The sequence below is a fragment of the Artemia sp. Qi Xiang Cuo genome, chromosome 9 (genome assembly GCF_049724085.1).
Source record: "Artemia sp. Qi Xiang Cuo chromosome 9, ASM4972408v1, whole genome shotgun sequence".
Classification (NCBI taxonomy): domain Eukaryota; kingdom Metazoa; phylum Arthropoda; class Branchiopoda; order Anostraca; family Artemiidae; genus Artemia; species Artemia sp. Qi Xiang Cuo.
The window spans coordinates 978421-997825 of NC_142802.1; the positions used below are offsets into that span (position 1 = coordinate 978421).

Below are 19405 nucleotides of genomic sequence, written 5' to 3' on the forward strand. Positions count from 1 at the left end.
GAGCTGTCAATCACCACAAATCGGAGCACAATCACAATTGACTCACAGCAGAGGAGATTCTATGGGGTCAGACACTACTTTTTGGGACTAAACCTTATCTGCTTGACTAGTCGTTCATTTTAAAGCCCATTTTTCTCTGGTTCATTATATATACATCTTACCGTGTTTAAAAGTCTTCAATTCAATTTAGTTCTCAAATAAAGTTTTTCTAAGAAATTCAAAATCCTTATCTTACAAAAAAGCGGGCGATGGGCTTGTTTCGGCTTATTATGTCCTATACAGTGTTTTCATGAAGTGAAAAACAATTTACCATAACATTATCATAGGATTTCTTTCATTGCTAAAACTCTTTGTGACTTTTTTATTTAACCAGGGCGACTTTCTTATCGCCCTAGTCTTAAAATCCTAGCCACAAGGTCAAAAAATGAGAAAAAGGTTCCTATTCTTCTCAAAACGTGGATTGCTATCATCAGACGGAAGAGAAGTTTCAAATGAGCTGTCACACGCCACAAATCGGAGCACAATCACAATTGACTCACAGCAGAGGAGATTCTAAGGGGTCAGACACTACTTTTTGGGACTAACCCTTATCTGCTTGACTAGTAGCTCATTTCAAAGGCCATTTTTCTCTGATTCATAATATATACGTCTTACCGCGTTTAAAAGTCTTGAATTCAATTTAGTTCAGAAATAAAGTTTTTTTAAGAAATTCAAAATCCTTGTCTTACAAAAAAATACAAAAAAGCAGGCGATGGCCTTGATTTGACTTATTATGTCCTATACAGTGTTTTTATGAAGTGAAAAACAATTTACCATAACATTTAGTATTTCCTTCATTGCTACAACTCTTTCTGACTTTCTTATTTAACCATGGCGATTTTCTTTTCGCCCTAGTCTTAAAATTTCAGCCATAAGGTCAAAGAATGAGAAAAAGGTTCCTATTCTTCTTAAGACGTGCAGTGCTATCATCAGGCAGATGAGACGTTTAAAATGAGCTGTCACTCACCACAAATCGGAGCATAGTCACAATTGACTCACAGCAGAGGAGATTCTATGGTGTCAGACACTACTTTTTGGGACTAAACCTTATCTGCTTGACTATTCGCTCATGTTAAATACAATTTTTCTCTGATTCATAATATATACGTCTTACCGCGTTTATAAGTCTTGAATTGAATTTAGTTCCCAAATAAAGTTTTTTTTAAGAAATTCAAAATCCTTGTCTTACAAAAAATTACAAAAAAGCGGGTGATGGCCTGGCTTTGGCTTATTATGTCCTATACAGTATTTTTATGAAGTGAAAAACAATGTACCATAACATTACCATAACCTTTAGTATTTCGTTCATTGCTACAACTCTTTGTGACGTTTTCATTTAACCAGGGCGATTTTCTTATCGCCCGAGTCTTACAATTCCAGCCATAAGGTCAAAGAATGAGAAAAGGCTCCTATTCTTCTCAAAACTTGTAGTGCTTTCATCAGACGGATGAGACGTTTCAAATGAGCTGTCACTCGCCACAAATCGGAGCATATTCACAATTGACTCACAGCAGAGGAGATTCTAAGGGGTCAGACACTACTTTTTTGGACTAAACCTTATCTGCTTTACTAGTAGCTCATTTAAAAGCCCATTTTTCTCTTATTCATAATATATACGTCTTACGATGCTTAAAATTCTTTAATTCAATTTAGTTTCCAAATAAAGTTTTTTTTAAGGAATTCAAAATCCTTGCATTACAAAAAAGTGGGCGATGGTTTTGCCTTGGCTTGTTATGTCCTATACAGTGTTTTTATGAAGTAAAAACAATAGGTCTTAGATAATGTGAGATTAATCGTATAGGAGGAAAACTACCCCTTCCTTATCCCCGTCTCCACCTCAAGGTCATCAGAAATTTTGGAGGGTACTCATTCGATCCTGAATCAGTGTTACATAGCAATTTTTTTCACTAAGTTGTTTTTTTTCAAAATGTGTTTATTAGCTTTTGGTAACTTTGGGCTTTGTTTCGCTCTTTACTTTGTTTAAGCTAGCGCTGCAATCACGATTCCTGTTTTTGTCATTGCGATTTTTCAGCCTTAATACGGCGAGCCATAATGTGAGATTAATCATATAGGAGGAAAACTGCCCCTTCTTTATCTCCATCTCCACCTCAAGGTCACAGAAACTTTGGAGGGTACTCATTCGATCAGAAAAGGAGTCCTTTTATTATAAGTGGAACGCGACTGGAGACCAACCAGACGCAGGTAGTATTTTTGCTGAGGGGAAGAGGGTAAACGCCGGTCCTATCCATTTTGTACTTTCCTTTTGATTGCTCGATTTTACGTCTGCTCAATTTTGCGTCTTTTAAGAAATTATCAGTTGACACAATGCCCAAAACCCAAAATCTGCTTGTGTTTCCTACAAATGTCAAATTTCATAATTGTAAATAGATATGATAGCTGAATTGCCACGCCATAGAGCTGTCACAATAATTATCAATTCCACAGGGACGAGGACAAGGAAACCGCCAAGGTTGAACAAGGAAACGGCATTTTGATAATAAATTTTGAATAATTTAAATTTTGAATAGTTTAAGAACAACCTTGTGAAGATTTGCTTGATCCTAAGGCAAGACCTTTTTCAGTTGAAAAAAAACCAGCTTTATTTGAATTTGTCGTTTAGTCTAGATTTGACAATAATTGAAAGCGAATAAAGTTATTAACCTATTTCTCATTTATTGGTATTTTTCCTACAAAAATTGACCTGGCATTATTTTGGATATTACCAATATTAATCTAAGACATTGCTGAATGACTCGATAATTTACTGACAACATTATTCAAGCTATTTATTTTCGACTTCTTGAAAATATAGACTATTGACTAAAACGAACATATTGACTAAAACGAATCTCTACCATAACGACTTTGTGACAAACAGAAAGAACAACAACATGGAATGTGTTCTACCATAAGCTAGACTGAAGAATTTGGGAAATTCATGCTACATCAACGCTGCTTTACAGGTAAAATATTCATTTCATTAAAATATTAGCCCTTTTGGAATTTTACCTCCATTTCATTATTCCCAGTCTTTCTAGTCCAGAAATGGCACCCAAAGTATGAAAACAGTTCTCTAGGAGAATTGAGGTAATTATTCCCAAAATTTTGGAAATGAAAATAAACTCAGTTTATAATACCATCTATCGTACCTACACGAGAAATGATCTTTTTTGGAAATTTCGATTCATTTCTAAGTAATGAGTGTCTTTTCGATTTTTTAAGTAACTCTATAAGTCTGAAGGCACAATTCTGTCGAACTAGCAAAATTTTTCACTAGTATATCGATATGCAAACCTGTCCACTTAGTTAACCTTTTGTTTCGAAGCTACTCGCCTGGAGCTACTTTCTGAAGTGCTACTAAATTAAATTTTCTTAAACAAAGAATTAAATATATATTTTCTTTTTTAGTTTTTATGACTCTGTGTTTTAATTTTTTTCCACTCTAAGCTTATTTTTTCCTTCAATTCTTGTACCGCTTCATCGTTCAGCTCCTTAAGAAGGCTTGAGTTGTTTGATCTTTCATAAAATGGAAGAGATTAGAAATTATATAAAAAAAATAAGTTTTGAACTGAAACTATGGAGTAACATTAAAACTGAAAACGAACAAATATTATTCCATTTATATAAAAAAGATCATGTGATTGTTTTTTCTATATTAAATTATAATAAAAAACGGTAAAATTATGCTTTAGCTACTTTTGGCTATCTTGGAAAGGGGTTAGACTAGGAAAAAGAAACTGTCAGGGTTGAGTCTACAGGCTAAAGTATGTCCCTGGAACGGATTTTGAAGTACCTGCCTCCACTCCTCCTTCTAGAGGGTCCTGACCTTTGATGACCTTTAAAAATCTGCGTGTTATAAAAGTGAAACCTTGCAAAATAGGTCTTCTGCTTAAATGAGGTACAACAAAAGTGTCTTCACCTTTAAATCTTTAATCAATCCCAATTTATGAGTTTTTAAAGATATCAAAAAAAATATCCTAAATTTGAAAAAAAAAACATTTATAAGACTTAAAATTCTACTATAATAAAAAAAATTTAATTTTCGGAACTAACGCCAGATAAAAAGAAACTGATAACTGAAAATTAAGGCTAAATGCTGTTTTGTCAAAATTTCTATTTTAAGAGGTCAAAATAGACCCGTCATGTAGGCAAATTTCAGGATCCTCGAGACGGAGAAGGAGTGGAGGTATGTACTTCAAAATTGTGGTCGGCATTCACCCCCCCCCCGGCAAACACCCCCTCGCCCCCCCCCCCCGGAAAATACCCCCAGGCAATACCTCCCCCCCCCCCTGCGGAAAACCCTCCGTGGAAAATGGGGTTTTTCCAAATTTGAGAATTTTATTTAAGTTTTTTTTCCCTAGGGGGAAGGAATTTTGGTATTTGTGTATTATACGCCATTCCCTAAGGTTTACGCCATGTAAAACTCGAAAACAGACCGGTGTCTTCGTAAGTTTTTTTCAGCTTAGCATGAGACAACACAAAGAGAAGTGACAGAATATACGGGAAATATATAATTTGGGCTATATATTTGCGTATAAGGGGGGGGGGGGTGGTGGTGGTAAATTATTTGGACAGTTTGAAGTCAGAAAACAATTCTTTCTAGGTATGGCCACATAAAAATTACAGAAGAATAGCGAGGTATCTATAAATTTGGTTAGCTAAAAAATAAAAATTAAAAAAAAATCCCATTATAAAGTAAATGTGATGTTTCATTTAAGTGTTTTTTCGTAGTGTTAAGTTTTTTTTTTTTCAATGAGCTTTTTTCCAAGCATTATTTACTATTATTAGGTTAGTGTACTGTTTCATTTAATTATTTTATGATTATAGCTGATCAAAGTTTATGTTATTTGCGCCTTTCCTTTATTTTATTTTACTATTTTCATAGCCGTATATTTAGCTTTAAAATACAATTTTCTATCTATCTATCTAATGTACAGAATACTTGTACCAAACACATTTTGCATGCAAACCTACTATACTTTAACCCCCCCCCTAATATGCAAATATATAGCCCAAATTTATTTCTAAAGCAATGAAGAAACTAACATAAAAACTGTTGCGTTCTCGAATTTTGCACAGCGTAAACTTGAGTGTACGGCGCATAATACACAAGTACCAAAATTCCTCCCCCATACGGAAAGATAAAAAAATTAAAGTCAAAAAAAATTCTCAAATTTGGGAAGCCTTATTTTCCACGAGGGGGGGGGGTTATTTACCGGGGGTAAACGCCTAGAACCCTTCAAAATTCCTTCCCAGGACATACTTTAGCCTGTAGACCCTTCCCTGAAAGTTTCATATTCCTAAACCTGACCCCTTACAAAAAAAGCCAAGGATAAAAACAAGAATATTTATTTAGAAATCAAAAGTATGTACGTAGCCTCCGAAAAATAAACCAATCTATACTGCTTTTTATAGTCTCACAGGAGATGTGATATCAATAACTTTCAGTATACAATTAAAATTATCTTATAACTTAGACATAAAAATGATAAATTTAAAGTCATTGAACGACATTTATAATAACGGACTGATTCATCAGTAGCATCTCGGTCCCATCTAGTATTGCTAGAAAATGAAGACCATCAACCCTAATATGAACTTCGTAAATTCAGTATTTAATGAGAACTATTTGACAAGAACCTTAAGACTTTTGTTTGAAGACCGATGGTTGAGGAAGGGATAGCCCTCCTCGTATACAGAATAATTGCTTCTCATTGTAAGTTTTAACTTTGATTCTTACTTTCAGCTTAAAAGCTTTTTTTACTTGATCACTCTAAAAATGAAGATTATGACGCGTTAAGATAAACTATTGTTCTATAAGCTTGGTTCTTGTTAAGTAAATATTTGTATATATTGTATATAGCATGAATATATCTCATTTTGATATATGTGTTAATATTAAAATCACGTTTTTAGTTTCGGTTACTGTTGAGCCGCGTCACTCCTTACCTACACTTTTTTACGACGAACTGCATGAAAAGTTATTGTTTTAGTTAATTTTTTTTTACAGTCGGCACGGATCACGCCGTTATTATAGTTTGAAAGTTTGTCATAGGCTAGAACAAATAATTATTAAATTCTGTCCCTTAACAACTGCAATAATGCTAAATGGTAGATTTACTAGGCATACAAATGCATCAGTAGAAAATTATTTCAAAATAATGAAAAGACAGGTTTACAAAGTTGGGCTAAGTCCCATGGACCCTGGTAAATTTGTGGATACGAGTTATATAAATGTTATACACATTGTTTCAAACAGGATTGCTTTCATGAATAACTATCCCCCTACCTCTAAAATTACTAGCTCAAGAAAACGAATGCATACTGACACGGAGCAACAAAAGGAGGAAGAAAAGGAAAAGCAATTCCCAAAAATGGATACTGTAAAAGAGGTCTGGAAGAAAAAAAGCAATAAAAAAAAAATATAACTGGCCCCAAATATTATGACCCACCCCTAATCTATGTCATCCACCGGAATACATCATACCTGCTGAAAAATTGAATAGAAGAAACATAAAATTAGCAAAAAAAGTACTTTCGAAAAATGAACAGTTGGACAACTTCCAAGACTTTAGCAGCGCGTATTCAAAGTATTCTTCGGGTCACAGCGATTCAAGTGTTTTAGGAAGAGTGTCCGTGGGGGGGGGGAAGGAAAATAAGTTGGCAAACATTTCAATAGGTGAACTGGCGTCAATAATAGGACAGGCTTCGCTAAGCGATCAGATTATGGAGGCCTATATAATGAATAGAATAAAGGAAAGAAATCTAGGCCATGGTGTCGTTCTTCAAGGTGCACCACTTGTAAACAAGATCTTATTGCAACTCAAGGATCCAGGTTATTTGATTCCTGCCAAAATTTCGTTTGGTGAACGAGTTTGGTGTGCACTGGACGCTTATTTTCATTGATAGTCTGAGCAGGAGTTACATTTTTTTACCCTTTAAAGGGTAAAAACAAGTATTTGGGCAAATTTTAAACTTTTTTCTTGATAAGCGCTTCGATTCAAAAATTTTGCCCTTTAAATTCAAAAAACAAGAAGATGGTTTCAATTGCGGGCCGATGTGCCTTCAATTTATAGATTTTCTTTGAAACTCGATAGATTTGGAGTGTGAAGATCCACTCAACGATCGCTACTTAAATTTCAGAGACGAAGAAAATATACCTGACAATTTGGCAGATGACGAAAGTAGCAATACAATGCGAGCCCAAATCTTTGCAGAAATTGTAAAAGCCATGGACGTATCATTGACTAATATTTGCAGAATTTGCAGAATGTCACCTGTAACATATCAGTCAAATTCTGATTCGTCAGATTCAGATAATTCAACAAATTGGATTGGATGTAATACAAATGAAGACCATTGGTTCCACACTGATTGTTTCTTTGAAACGTTTAAAATCGTACAACAGGGAAAATCAAGCTGTCGAATTTGTAAAATATTATAGCTTTAGAAAGAAATAAATTTAACAGTCCTGTAAATAATATTCAATTATATCTTTCCAAATGAAAAATAATGGGTGACTTGAATCCAATACAAGAACTAAGTCAGATATAACAGTTGAATGAAACGAAATTCATAGTTTTGCATAGCTTATAAATGTGCGTATAATAGTGCCATTTTGGCCCTAGACTCAATTTTGCTGAAGTAGATAGGGGTAAATGTTGAATTGATAAATTATTTTGGGTTTAAAAATAACTACATACTGAAATTAGAATAATTGATTACTTTGCCTCAAGAAAATCAGCCTTTTAATTTGTTTACAGTGCGTTATTGATTCTACGATTAAAAACTTAACTATAAAATTTAATTACCAGCAAAATCTATAATAAAGGCCCACTAAAGGGAAGTATTGGGTACTCAACTGTTGCACAAGTTTCGTATATCTAAAATTCAGGGGTAAATCAGATATTCCTTTTTAATGTAAATTGAATGGTTGTGGGACAAACCAAATTGTGACCAAGATGAAGAACGAAAAAATCTTGATATTAGCTAAAATTAATTACCTATTGTATATTAAAAGATTCGGGTCAACTAAAAAAAAAAAAAAATAATGCTAGAGACCAATCTGTTTTTCTTACTGAAGTTTACTTATTTTTTTCTATATTTAACGTAGGCTACTTCGTATTTCATCCAAAAAGGGTTTAAATAGAACATGATCGGTATATCCTGTCATAAAATAAAAACAAGATAGGAGAATAAATTGAATTATATAGAGCTCGAAAGTCTTGAAAAAAGTAATATTTCATTGGTCGTTACACTTAAAAATTAGCAAGTCAAATCAAAATTTGTATCTACAAGTCTGTGTTAGAAACTGGTATATTTTCATTTTGTGTCATTTTGTGTTTTATATTCCTCGTTTATGTTTTTTTTTTCACAAATAAGTGAATAATGGAAGATAGTTTAAGCGACCTTAAGTTTAGAAATTTCTTAATTATAACGTCGTTGAGTGGAGGAGGTACCGTAGCCACTCTCTGCAGTTAAATCTGTAAGAGTATATAATAAAAAAAAGATGCTACGCGGGAAAAGTGAAAAGCTAAAATGACAGTAGTACCATCATTCGGCTTTTTTTTAATTATAATTGAGTTGGGAGGGGACACTGAAATTATCTTTCCCCGGGCACTACCAATGCTAGAAATGATTATGCTTGAACCAACCTGGAAGGCTTACACACTTCTCCAGAAACTAGTCAAATAATTCCATAAAATCACAGTTTTTCATAATCAGACTTAAAATTAAATTCTGAAAAAGCATAAGACACAAGTAAGTATTGATTTTCAATACAACCTAATGTCTGCTGAAGTAGAGGTATATGCAAAAGCCTTGCATTCTAGTGAAAGCGTGACAGTAATCATACTTCAGGTTAATTTGACTTATTTTATGCATAATCAATTTCCTGACTTTCGTGTCAACAAATCTTTTGTTTTGACGAATTTTTACTTCCTTTATTTTCCTACTTTCAGGCATCTTTTGCTGCATAAGGCCATTGAAAATCCTCTGTTAAGGAATTCATAAATATCCACTGAAACAAGCAAATAATGAGGAGCAAAGAGAATTCATCTAAGCCCAACATATTCAAAGCCAAAGTTGAAGAAACAAATGAAGACGAATGCTTTGCTATTGTGAAGGCTGATAATTCAGCCTTCATGAAGGCTGATAATTGAACTTAAGCCATTTATGTTTTGTGAATAAATCATGACGAAATTTTTCCATTTTTCTACATTTTATTCATAATAAACAATTCCTTTAAGAACCAATTGCAGTCGCTCAACAGTAAACTAGGGAATATAAGGAAAAATAAATTGTTAAATTAGAAAATCAGGTAGACATTTAACAATGGAGAACAAATTTGATTATATGATAAATTTACGGGGCAATTATTTTTTTGTGTTGTAGGTATTATTTGCTGGATATCAAGGCCGTACCCAGAGGGGGGGGGCAGGGTGGTTTGACCCCCCCCCCCCCAAATGTTTGTCTGACTCGTAAAAAACGAAACAAAAATGGATATAAACAAATTTTGTATGTGTTTTTTGATGCGATCTTACTTCTTTTTTATTGTATGCGTCTAAGAGAAAAGGGCTAGAGTCATAATTTAACAACGTCTATCTTGAAATAATGTAGTTTTTTCAATCTACAGACAGGGTTGTTGATTTTGAATTCGTAGTAAATTCGTAAGTATTTAAGACTTTATAGTAAATAGCAAGATTTGGGAAGGGGGTGGATCCCGAATCCACAAATTTAATGTTCAATTTTGTTCCAAACTTTCCATTCAAAAAATGATTTTTCTTTAAGACTTTTTTATAATTCTTTGCTAAATTAAAACGGTATATAGAGCATAACCAGTCAAACTTTTAATTGAACATTTTTGAGAAGTCCAATAATCATAAGCTAATTGTGGTTCTGCTCCGACTTGTGGCGAGTGACAGCTCATTTGAAATGTCTCATCGGTCTGATGATAGCACTCCACGTTTTGTGAAGAATAGGAACCTTTTTCTCATTCTTTGACCTTATGGCTGGAATTTTAAGACTAGGGCGATAAGAAAATCACCCTGGTTAAATGAAAAAGTCACAAAGAGTTGTAGCAATGAAGGAAATATTGAATGTTATGGTAATGTTATGGTAAATTGTTTTTCACTTCATAAAAACACTGTATATGACAGAATAAGCCAAAGCAAGGCAAAGCATCGCCATCGCCCGCTTTTTTGTAAGACAAGGATTTTGAATTTAAAAAAAAAATTATTTGGGAACTAAATTAAATTTAAGACTTTTAAACGCGGTAAGACGTATATATTATGAATTAGCGAAAAATGGGCTTTAAAATGAGCTAACAGTCAAGTAGATTAGGTTTAGTCCAAAAAAGAGTGTCTGACCCCTTAGAATCTCCTCCGCTTTGAGTCAACTGTGATTTTGCTCCGATTTGTGGCGAATGACAGCTCATTTGAAATGTCTCATCCGTCTGATGATAGCACTCCACATTTTGAGAAGAATAGCAACCTTTTTTTCATTCTTTGACCTTATCGCTGGAATATCCAGACAAGTGCGATAAGAAAATCACCTTGGTTAAATGAAAAAGTCATACAGTGTTGTATCAATTAAGGAAATATAGAATTTTTGGTAATCCTATTGTAGATTGTTTTTCATTTCATAAAAACACTGTAAAGGACATAATAAGCCAAAGCAAGGCAAAGCAACGCCATCGCCCGCTTTTTTGTAAGACAAAATTTTTGAATTTCATAAAAAAAATGTATTTGGGAACTAAATTGAATTCAATACTTTTAAACGTGGTAAGACGTATATATTATGAATTAGCAAAAAATGGGCTTTAAAATGAGCTACTAATCAAGTAGATAAGGTTTAGTCCCAAAGAGTAGTGTCTGACCCCTTAAAATCTCCTCTGCTGTGAGTCAATTGTGATTGTGCTCCGATTTATGGCGAGTGACAGCTCATTTGAAACGTCTCATCTGTCTGATGATAGCACTCCACGTTTTGAGAAGAATAGGGACCTTTTTCTCATTCTTTGAGTTTAGGGCTGGAATTTCAAGACTAGGGCGATAAGAAAATCGCCCTGGTTAAATAATAAAGTCACAAAGAGTTGTATCAATGAAGGAAATATTGAATGTTATGGTAATGTTATTGTAAATTGTTTCTTCATTTCATAAAAACACTGTATATGACATAATAAGCCAAATTAAGGCAAAGTAGCGCCATCGCCCGCTTTTTTGTAAGACAAGGATTTTGAATTTAATAAAAAAAACTTTATTTGGGAACTAAATTGAATTCAAGACTTTTAAACGCGGTAAGACGTATATATTATGAATCAGAGAAAAATGGGCTTTAAAATGAGCTACTAGTCAAGCAGATAAGGTTTAGTCCCAAAAAGTAGTGTCTGACCCCTTAGAATCTCCTCTGCTATGAGTCAATTGTGATTGTGCTCCGATTGACGGTGAGTGACAGCTCATTTGAAACGTCTCATCTGTCTGATGATAGCACTCCACGTTTTGAGAAGAATAGGAACCTTTTTCTCATTCTTTGACCTTATGGCTGGAATTTTAAGACTAGGGCGATAAGAAAATCACCCGGATTAAATGAAAAAGTCACAAAGAATTGTAGCAATGAAGGAAATATTGAATTTTATGGTAATGCTATGGTAAATTGTTTTTCATTTCATAAAAACACTGTATAGGACATAATAAGCCAAAGCAAAGCAACGCCATAGCCCGCTTTTTTGTAAGACAAGGATTTTGAATATCAAAAAAAAAACTTTATTCTGGAACAAAATTTAGTTCCAGACTTCCAGACGCAGAAAGAAGTAAACATTAAGAAAAAGAAAAAAAATGGATTTAAAATGAGCTACCGATCGAGTAGATAAGATTTGAATTAAAAAAAAAGTGTCCAATCCACTAGCGTCTTCTGCTGTGAGTCAATAGGGATTTTCATCTGATCTTTGGCGAGTAACACCTCATTTGAAATGTCTCACCTGTCTGATGATAGCACTCCACGTTTTGAGAAGAATAGGAACCTTTTTCTCATTCTTTGACCTTATGGCTGGAATTTTAAGACAAGGGTGATAAGAAAATCGCCCTGGTTAAATGAAAAGGTCACAAAGAATTGTAGCAATGAAGGAAATATAGAATTTTATTGTAATTCTAAGTTAAATTGTTTTTTATTTCATACGAAAAACTGTATAGGACACAATAAGCCAAAGCAAGGCAAAGCAACGCCATCGCCCGCTTTTTTGTAAGACAAGGATTTTGAATTTCATAAAAAAAAAAACTTTATTTGCGAACTAAATTGGACTAAACACTTTTAAACTCGATAAGACGCATATAATATGAATCAGCAAAAAATGGGCTTTAAAATGAGCTACTGGTCAAGCAGATTAGGTTTAGTCCCAAAAAGTAGTGTCTGACCCCTTAGAATCTCCTCTGCTTTGAGTCAATTGTGATTGTGATCCGATTTGTGGCGAGTGACAGCTCATTTGAAACGTTACATCCGTCTGATGATACCGGTATACATTTTGAGAAGGATAGCAACCTTTTTCTCATTCTTTTGATCTTATGACTGAAATATTAATACAAGTGCGATAAGAAAATCACCCTGGTTAAATGAAAAAGTCATACAGTGTTGTAGAATTTAAGGAAATATAGAATATTTGGTAATGTTATGGTAAATTGTTTTTCATTTCATAAAAACACTGTAAAGGACATAATAAGCCAAAGCAAGGCAAAGCAACGCCATCGCCCGCTTTTTTGTAAGACAAAATTTTTGAATTTCATAAAAAAAATTTATTTGGGAACTAAATTGAATTCAAGACTTTTAAACGCAATAAGACGTATATATTATGAATCAGCAAAAAATGGGCTTTAAAATGAGCTACTAATCAAGCAGATAAGGCTTAGTCCCAAAAAGTAGTGTCTGACCCCTTAGAATCTCCTCTGCTGTGAGTCAATTGTGATTGTGCTCCGATTTATGGCGAGTGACAGCTCATTTGAAACGTCTCATCTGTCTGACGATAGCACTCCACGTTTTGAGAAGAATAGGGACCTTTTTCTCATTCTTTGAGTTTAGGGCTGGAATTTTAAGACTAGTGCGATAAGAAAATTGCCCTGGTTAAATGATAAAGTCACAAAGAGTTGTAGCAATGAAGGAAATATTGAATGTTTGGTAATGTTATTGTAAATTGTTTATCATTTCATAAGAACACTGTATAGGACATAATAAGCCAAATTAAGGCAAAGTAGCGCCATCACCCGCTTTTTTGTAAGACAAGGATTTTGAATTTCATAAAAAAAACTTTATTTGGGAACTAAATTGAATTCAAGACTTTTAAAAGCGGGAAGACGTATATATTATGAATCAGAGAAAAAAGGGCTTTAAAATGAGCTACTAGTCAAGCAGATACGGTTTAGTCCCAAAAAGTTGTGTCTGACCCCTTAGAATCCCCACTGCTGTGAGCCAATTGTGATTATGCTCCGATTTACGGCGAGTGACAGCTCATTTTAAACTTCTCGTCTGTCTGATGATAGCACTCCACGTTTTGAGAAGAATAGGAACCTTTTTCTCATTCTTTGACCTTATGGCTGGAATTTTAAGACTAGGGCGATAAGAAAATCACCCTGGTTAAATGAAACAGTCACAAAGAGTTGTAGCAATGAAGGAAATATTGAATTTTATGGTAATGCTATGGTAAATTGTGTTTCATTTCATAAAAACACTGTATAGGACATAATAAGCCAAAGCAAAGCAACGCCATAGCCCGCTTTTTTGTAAGACAAGGATTTTGAATTTCATAAAAAAAACTTTATTTGGGAACTAAATTTAATTCCAGACTTTTAAACTCGGTAAGACGTATATATGATGAATCAGCGAAAAATTGGCTTTAAAATTAGCTACTAGTCAAGCAGATAAGGTTTAGTTCCAAAAAGTAGTTTCCGACCCCTTAGAATCTTCTCTGCTTTGAGTCAATTGTGATTTTGCTCCGATTTGTGGCAAGTGACAGCTCATTTGAAACTTCTCATCCGTCTGATGATGGCACTCCACGTTTTGAGAAGAATAGGAACCTTTTTCTCATTCTTTGACCTTATAGCTGGAATTTTAAGACTAGGGCGATAAGAAAATCGCCCTGGTTAAATGAAAAAGTCACAAAGAGTTGTAGCAATGAAGGAAATATTGAATTTTATGGTAATGCTATGGTAAATTGTTTTTCATTTCATAAGAACAATGTATAGGACATAATAAGCCAAAGCAAGGCAAAGCAACGCCTTCGCCCGCTTTTTTGTAAAACAAGGATTTTGAATTTCATAAAAAAAACTTTATTTGGGAACTAAATTGGACTAAACAATTTTAAACGCGATAAAATGTATATATTATGAATCAGCAAAAAATGGGCTTTAAAATGAGCTACTGGTCAAGCAGATAAGGTTTAGTCCCAAAAAGTAGTGTCTGACCCCTTAGAATCTCCTCTGCTTTGAGTCAATTGTGATTGTGCTCCGATTTGTGGCGAGTGACAGCTCATTTGAAATGTCTCATCCGTCTGATGATAGCACTCCATGTTTTGAGAAGAATAGGAACCTTTTTCTCATTCTTTGACCTTATGGCTGGAATTTTAAGACTAGGGCGATATGACAATCGCCGTGGTTAAATGAAAAAGTCAAAAACAGTTGTAGCAATTAAGGAAATATTGAATTTTATGGTAATATTATGGTAAATTGTTTTTCATTTCATAAAAACACTGTATAGGACATAATAAGCCAAAGCAAGACAAAGCAACGCCATCGCCCGCTTTTTTGTAAGACAAGGATTTTGAATTTCATAAAAAAAATTATTTGGAAACTAAATTGAATTCAAGACTTTTAAACGCGGTAAGACGTATATATTATGAATCAGCGAAAAATAGGCTTTAAAATGAGCTACTAGTCAAGCAGATAAGATTTAGTCCCAAAAAGTAGTTGCTGACCCCTTAGAATCTCGTCTGCTGTGAGTCAATTGTAATTGTGCTCCGATTTGTGGCGAGTTACAGCTCATTTGAAACGTCTCATCTGTCTGATGATAGCACTCCACGTTTTGAGAAGAGTAGGAACCTTTTTCTCATTCTTTGACCTTATGGCTGGAATTTTAAGACTAGGGTGATAAGAAAATCACCCTTGTCAAATCAAAAAGTCACAAAGAGTTGTAGCAATGAAGGAAATATTGAATTTTATGGTAAATTGTTTTTCATTTCATAAAAACACTGTATAGGACATAATAAGCCAAAGCAAGGCAAAGAAACGCAATCGCCCGCTTTTTTGTAAGACAAGGATTTTGAATTTCATAAAAAAAACTTTATTTGGAAACTAAATTGAATTCAAGACTTTTAAACGCGGTAAGACGTATATATTATGAATTAGCAAAAAATGGGCTTTAAGATGAGCTACTAGTCAAGCAGATAAGGTGTAGTCCCAAAAGATAGTGTCTGACCCCTTAGAATCTCCTCTGCTGTGGGTCAATTCTGATTGCGCTCCGATTTGTGGCAAGTGACAGCTTATTTGAAACTTCTCATCCGTCTTATGATAGCACTCCACGATTTGGGAAGAATAGGAACCTTTTTTCATTCTTTGACCTTATGGCTGGAATTTTAAGACCAGGGCGATAAGAAAATCGCTTTGGTTAAATGAAAAAGTCACAAAGAGTTGTAGCAATGAAGGAAATATTGAATATTACGGTAATGTTATGGTAAATTGTTTTTAATTTCATAAAAACACTGTATAGGAGATAATAAGCCAAAGCAAGGCAAAGCAAGGCCATCGCTCGCTTTTTTGTAAGACAAGGATTTTGAATTTCATAAAAGAAAACTTTATTTGGGAACTAAATTGAATTCAAGAATTTTAAACGCTGTAAGACTTATATATGGTGAATAAGTGACAAATTGGCTTTAAAGTGAGCTACTAGTCAAGCAGATAAGGTTTGGTCCCAAAAAGTAGTGTCTGACCCCTTAGAATCTCCTCTGCTGTGAGTCAATTGTGACTGTGCTCCGATTTGTGGCGAGTGACAGCTCATTTGAAACGTCTCATCTGTCTGATGATAGCACTCAACTTTTTGAGAAGAATAGGAACCTTTTTCTCATTCTTGGACCTTATGGCTGGAATTTTAAGACTAGAGTGATAAGAAAATCGCCCTGGTTAAATCAAAAAATCATAAAGTGTTGTAGCAATGAAGGAAATATTGAATTTTATGATAATTTTATGGTAAATTGTTTTTCACTTCATAAAAACAGTGTATAGGACATAGTTAGCCAAAGCAACGTCATCGCCCGCTTTTTTGTAAGACAAGGATTTTGAATTTCTTAAAAAAAACTTTATTTGGGAACTAAATTGAATTAAAGACTTTTAAACGCGGTAAGACGTATATATTAAGAATCAGCGAAAAATGGGCTTTAAAATGAGCTATTAGTCAAGCAGATAAGGTTTAGTCCCAAATAGTGGTGTCTGACCCCTTAGAATCTCCTCTGCTGTGAGTCAATTGTGATTGTGTTCTGATTTGTGGCGACTGACAGCTCATTTGAAACGTCTCATCAGTCTGATGATAGCACTCCACCTTTTTGAGAAGAATAGGAACCTTTTTCTCATTCTTTGACCTTATGGCTGGAAGTTTAAGACTAGGGCGATAAGAAAATCGCCCTGGTTAAATGAAAAAGTCAAAAAGAGTTGTAGCAATGAAGGAGATATTTAATTTTATGGTAATGTTATGGTAAATTGTTTTTCACTTCATAAGAATACTGTATAGGACATAATAAGCCAAAGCAAGGCCTTCGCCCACTTTTTTGTAAAATAAGGGTTTTGAATTTCATAAGAAAAACTTTATTTGGGAAATAAATTTAACTAAAGAATTTTAAACGCGGTAAGACGTATATATTATGAATCAAAAAAAAATACTCTTTAAAATGAGCTACTAGTCAAGCAGATAAGGTTTAGTCCCAAAAAGTAGTGCCTGATCTCTTAGAATTTTCTCTGCTATGAGTCAATTGTGTTAAAGTATTTTTAATAGCACTTTAGGTTAAAGGAGACAAAATTTGGCAACACTGTAAGCAATTTGAAAGAATGGGTGATCGGCGAGGGATGTTTTCTTCAAAATTTGGCAACACTGAACATAGGGCGATGGCCAGGGCGATGGGCGATGGGCTATTACTTCAGGCTGGTCCCATTTAAAGAGAAAATGTCTGGAATTTCAAAAAAAGGATTTCACAGACAAATAGACAGTTAATTGAAGTTATTTTTTATGCTTTCATTACTTGTGTTTTTAGCTATTATTTTTCCATTTTTGGGCTATTTCAATTATTTTTGTTGTTAATAATTCCCCACCCTGTTATTGCCACGGGAGCCGTCCTAGCCGAGTGAATTGGTGCGCTGGATTCGGAATCATTTGTCCGAGAGGACGAGGGTTCGAATCCTAGTGTACCCAATTATTTGGTTTGGGGCGAGGGTTAGCGGCGTGACTCTGTAAGTTTAGCCAGAGTCAACCCGGCTTTAAATGGGTATCTGGAGAAATCTGGGGAAGGTAAACAGGAAGTGTGTTAGAATGCACAGGATGTTTGACCTCCAACCCCCTTCCCCCCATTGCACTTCCTAGCTGAAGGGTAAAGAAATGGAGATCAGCACCGCCAGTAGAGACTGTAAAGTCCAATGCCGTATTCTTTACCTTTACCTTTTTTTACCGTGCTATATTTTTTTTTATTTTTCAATTTTATTTTGTATTTGTCTATTATATCTGGTAACTAAAAATAGCTATAATTAAGCCCTTGTATAATTTCCTGGTTAAACAAAAAGTGTCGCGGTAATAACTTACGCACCATAAATAATGTTTGTCAAAATTTATAATAACGAAACAGCGTAAATTATTATGTCAAGCATGGTCGCTTCATGCATAACGTGTACAACTGCTAAGAATATTTTTTAGGCATAAAAAAAAACATTCAAAACAATTTTCATAGCTTTTCAGATAAGACTTTTTTTATCCCATTAATGCACAAGGGCTTAAAAGCAGTGAGCCAACTATTCTATTTTTATCTGTGTCATCTTTACTTGTGTTAGTATTTGATGTATCTCTTTTTCTTTCAAATAACCCTAAAAGACTTTTTCCACAAAACAAGTTTTTCAAAGAAAAGTAAAGAGCTCAATTTGGCCAAAAATAAGCAGAAAAATTCAAATAATATTCCAAGCGTAAAACTACCACGAATCACCCATCAATAAATAAATGAAACCCAAAACGAACAGAAATTACAATAAATAAAGGAGTCAAAATCAAAACGAGTAAAAATTATCATGAGTTGGGCTGACAACCATACGTCTTCTGAAATCAGAACAAAATTTGCACTTTACTGAAAAAACAAAAACAAAAAACAAATGACCGTGGATTGTCAGTTTAATATACATATACTGATACTTATTCCTAACATTTTTAATAATTTCTTATTTATTAAAGTAAAACAAAGTGAAAACATTTAATATGTGTTTTGTTTTTCAGTAAAATGAAAATTATGTTCTGGTCTTGAAAAGGCATGAGGTTGTCAGCTCCGTACTTTCAGTTGAAAAAATTGTTTTTTTAAAATTTAATTTCTGATCTTTTTTCAAATAATGCCAGTAAATCTGGCTCATTTTCCATGAAAAATTCTCCTTCCCGAGAAACTTCTAGTGGAAATTTTCTACCACGTAAAATACCACCCTCCCCCATAAAATTACCTCCAAACAGTTCCATACTAACTGAACCCGCCCCCCGCCCCTGTAAAATTTACTGCGTATGATTCAGCCTGAATTTCTCCTTAGCACACTGTGATTCGAAAAAGACTTTAATTTCTAATCGTTTTCTCGATCACTCCGAAAATCTCAGCCCCCAGATAATTCCCCCCAAACATCACCACGTGCAAAATCGAGTTGGCAAAGAGAAAGTAAGACAAATTAAAAGAATTTTGTATAGGAATATTGTTAAACCCTCCAGTGTAGAATTTCCCCTGGAAAGTTCACTTCTCAAAAATTTCCCTCTCCAAGAAATATTCTTCCTATGAGAACCCACCCCAAGCAGAAAATCTCCCCCTCCCCCCTGGAAAAATATCTGCATAATTCCCGAAAGCAAATACTATATGTAAACAATGGGCAAATTTCATAACCTACAGGCCTCTTCCCAAAGGACTGTGGAGGGTCAAGTTACCGCTATAGACACGGCTATTGGATTATTCAGCTATACTGAACAAAATAACTGTCTCAAAATTTTTCATTCGAATGACCCCGCTTCCCAATCTTCAAGGGCTATCAATTCTATACAATCACCCCTGGAAAAAAACAAAAACAAAAAAAAACAAATAAACCCGCATCCGTGATCTTCTGGCAAAAAAAAAAAA

At 34.2% G+C, this 19405-nt stretch overlaps 1 protein-coding gene across 1 annotated transcript in view; it reads right to left on the reverse strand.

The window, feature by feature from the left end:
* LOC148948201 (atrial natriuretic peptide receptor 2-like) overlaps positions 1-19405 on the reverse strand; it is a 95525-nt gene that overhangs the window by 64277 nt on the left and 11843 nt on the right. The gene's annotated exons all lie outside the window — the stretch shown is intronic.